Genomic DNA, 4002 nt, shown 5'->3' on the forward strand with positions numbered 1-4002 from the left:
TCAAAACACTGATTTTTTGGAGTGCGATTACTTATTTTCTTTAGCCAAGAATTTTTTTCTTCAAGCCAAGAAATTTTCAATTTCACTTCTAAAATAAATTTTCTAGAGTAATAGAATTTACTGTCTTAAACTAAAAGAAAATTTTTGAATCAAGTAATTCATTTTTATTGAATCAAGAAAGAAAATTCGGAAGACTATATTTTTCTTGAAACAAGTTAACGGTTTTTTTCTGTGTACTCTCTGGGATAGTACTGAGTACTTTCTGTGAAGAAAAAGTTTCAGATAGTACTGTATGCCATCTAGACTGTATCCACTACCATCTAAACTAATTCCCCTTCTGTCCAGAATACTCAGTACTATTCAGAGAGTAGTGGATTCAGTCTAGGTAGCATACAGTACTGTCTGAAATCTTTTTTTTTTACAGAAAGTACTGAGTACTATCCCCGAGAGTTGCCACTACTATATTGCTTTTCCCTTGTAGAATTGTAATTATTATAATAAGTAAAAATTGCGATCTAGATAGTAATGATTGAAATACAAAATTAATGTTCTACTAATCATCGTAACTTTTTTTATCGATTGTTATGTTTTATTTGAGATAGAAAGTTTTAAAATCCGGTTGAAATCACTATTTAATTTTGAGCTGCATTTTTCTCGAGGTAGAAAAAAATAATTTGCTTTCAGGGCACAAGAACAACAAGAAATCCGATACTATCACAAAAGTGAAGGTTATGCATGAGGTCAATGATTATCATAGATCATTTAATATAAATCTTGTTTTCAATAACTGAGATGAATATTGAAATAAAAATTGTGCAATCACGGAATAATGATAGACAACAGAATGAATGAATATATAGCGGCTCATCATTCGACACTCCACTCAGTTTTCAGCCGCCTGTGAAGTTCTTGGATTATCAATTAATACGTAAGTTAATGTTTCATTATTTCAATTTAAGAAGTCAGAGTCTCATCGCAGTTAAATTTCATTTTTCAATAACTTGGAAATTAGTTATTTATTTTAAAAGTATTAACAATTTTCTATTTAGAGAATTTAAAGTTCCTTGAAAACTTGATTGTTCAGCCGAAATGCTGAGCTTAAATATTTGTTCGTTTTCAGGTCACAAGGAATCAGAATGTCAAAAATAATTTTATTATTATCAATTTTCGTATTAATTGGACTCTATGCCAGCACAGTTGAAGCATGTAGAGGAAATTGGGTGAGTAACTACAGTCATATTGTAATAAAAAAATTTTCAACTTTAAGGCAATCCATGAAGGATTTTTTGCACGAATTAAAAATAAACACAATTTCTTAGCAAATTTGATTGTCTACATAGAAAAATTCTGAGCGTTTCAACTGTGAGTCTAATACTTACAAAGTAGCCTTTTATTATTACGACTTTTCGTTAAAGTTCGATAACTTTTTGAATTTTGAATTTAAGAATTCGCGTCATAGGCTATTTTCTGTAGCCAATTTTTATGTCTACAAAAACGGTCTTGTGACACAAGCTCATAAATTGAAAAAAAAAGTTGTAGTGATTTATTATTTTGACTTTTCGCTACTAAAGTCCGATAACTTTTTGAATTTTATATTTATGAGCTTGCGTCATAGGACATTTAATGTAGCCAAATTTAACGTCTACAAAAAAAAAAATCCTTTGACGCAAGCTCGTGAATTTGGAAATAAAAAAGTTACAGCATTTTAACTAAAAACCCGCGAGAATTCAATTTTTTGTTGCTTGTTAATTAAGCGTTTCCTGGTTTCTTTAATTTATAATTAACAGATCTGCGTCACAAAATCGTTTTTATTGATAATTACATTTTCTAGGTGGAAGTTTTTCTTTTAAATGAAAAAAGATAGTGACTCTTAGTTTTATAGCTAAAAAATAACAGTCTCATAAACAAGCACCGAAATTTATAATATATAATTCATTTTCTTTTATTTTCAGTGCCATCCCCAACAAGGCTACAAGTGTAATTGTCCAGGTTATTCATGTACTTCCTACTATCGTCAGGGTACTTGCTTACCCCATAATGAAATTGATCATCCCTACCGTTAAGAAAAAACAAATATTAATTCTTTCCAGGATATTTATTACGACGAAATTCAGCTCTGCATGAATTTTGTAATATTTATTCAAAAATATATAAATAAAAACTAAAATAATTATTGTAACAACAATATGCTGTAGTAATTATCTATGAAACTATAACCCCGATTAAAAACTCCAATTGAATCTGATTGAATTTCGATCGGATTTGATCGGAAAAAAATATTTTATGTAACTCATGCCTAAGAATACGCCGCTAATTGGCTGAGTCAGTCTCATAAAATTTTATATTAAAATACAATCCATTTTGATTGGTTAAACGAGTGGTCTAATACATATTAAAATACTCGTTTTTATATTAAACCACTCTGAATTTGAGTGAAATGGGCGGAGTATATTCCTACTCAATAATTCAAGCCAATAACTAATCTATCACCTTTCTCTCTTTAGTCGCTTATGACGTCACTTTGATATTAACTACCTTATTAACATAACAAATATCTCCTTACATATTTCTATTCATTGATGCGACATAACACCAAAGATGACTTTTTTTATGGCGAATTAAGTTTTCTCAAGTGAATAATATTTAACACCGTGTCCAATTTTTTGAAGGATAAATCTTTTTTCTTAATAATTCCCTAACAGATTCAATTCATGGTCAATTACTGTAATTTACCGTAAATTACGGTAATCCACTGGGAAATACCGATTTACCGTAAATTACAGTGAATTTACCGGAATTTACGGAATCTTTACCATAATTTACGGCGAAAGTACCGTAAAAGTACGGTAATCCACCATCAAATACAGTAATTCGATAATCTGCCGTAAATTACGGTAAATGACGGGAAATTAAGGCAATTCTCACTGAATTTTTACGGTAGAATGACTGTAAAATATGGTGAATTGACGATAAATAAGGTCCTCTAGGGAATACAGTTCATTATTTTATAACTTTGACTGCATGCCACTGACTTTAGACATTTGACGGCGTTTTTAACTTCCCCCTAAGAAAATTGAAAATTTTCAAAAATTCGGGAAGTTATTGGTTTCGGGCCGATTTGCAAAAACCGAATTTCTATCAGATTTTGACGTTTTGAGGTTCTAGGAAGCTATCCTGACTAATTTCACGATGATGTCCGAGTGTATGTATGTGTGTACGTACGTACGTATGTATGTACGTACTTATGTATGTACGTACGTATGTATGTATGTAAATATTCATAACTCTTGAACAGATGAACCGATTTTGATCTTCGAGGTGTCATTCGACGCGGCTTGTCAATATCTTGGAGCCGTAAAAATTTGAACTTAATCGGTAAGGTGCGTTCAGAGATATTTCAAAAATAAAATTTTTTCGAAAATGTTTTATTTGGATAACTTTTAATTTGCTCGATGGATTGATTCCAAAATCTAATCAGCTCTAAAACTCTATAAGCCGCGTCGAATGCTACCTCAACCATCAAAATTGGTTCATTCGTTCAAGAGAAACCGTTGACGAAAGAATTCAAAAAAAAATTTTTTTTTTTGGTTTTTTCGAAATTTCTCAAAAACGACTCATTAAATCGATTTCAAAATTTAATCAGCTTTAGAACTTCATAAAACACGTCGATTACCGCCTCAACCATCAAAATCGGTTAATTCGTTCGCGAGATATCGTGGGAGAAAGAAATGCAAAAAAATGGTTTTTTACAAAACATTGGCATACAAAAGTATTTGCGAGCTTGAAGAGCTCGAAAATGTAATCACAATAATGTTTTCGAGCTCGTTGAGCTCGAAAACAGCGTGATGTTTTGGGGCTGGCCCGCAGAGTCAACTTATAGACCGATTTTTTTTTGCGCATCCATTACATAAACTATTGTTCACATCTAGTGAAATCTAGTATTCAACTCTCGTGTGTTGACAGCACTCGCTTTACTCGTGCTGCCCAACCCACACTAGAGTA

General features: G+C 31.4%; 1 long non-coding RNA gene across 1 annotated transcript; it reads left to right on the plus strand.

Moving 5' to 3' along the window:
- The first annotated feature begins 801 nt into the window (after window positions 1-801).
- LOC130677388 (uncharacterized) lies at window positions 802-2185 on the plus strand. The gene is made up of 3 exons (XR_008991593.1): window positions 802-928; window positions 1121-1220; window positions 1953-2185. It is a non-coding gene; the product is annotated as an uncharacterized LOC130677388 (long non-coding RNA).
- The last annotated feature ends 1817 nt before the right edge of the window (window positions 2186-4002 follow it).

This window comes from Microplitis mediator, chromosome 11 (assembly GCF_029852145.1).
Source record: "Microplitis mediator isolate UGA2020A chromosome 11, iyMicMedi2.1, whole genome shotgun sequence".
In the NCBI taxonomy this organism is placed as follows: Eukaryota; Metazoa; Arthropoda; class Insecta; order Hymenoptera; family Braconidae; genus Microplitis; species Microplitis mediator.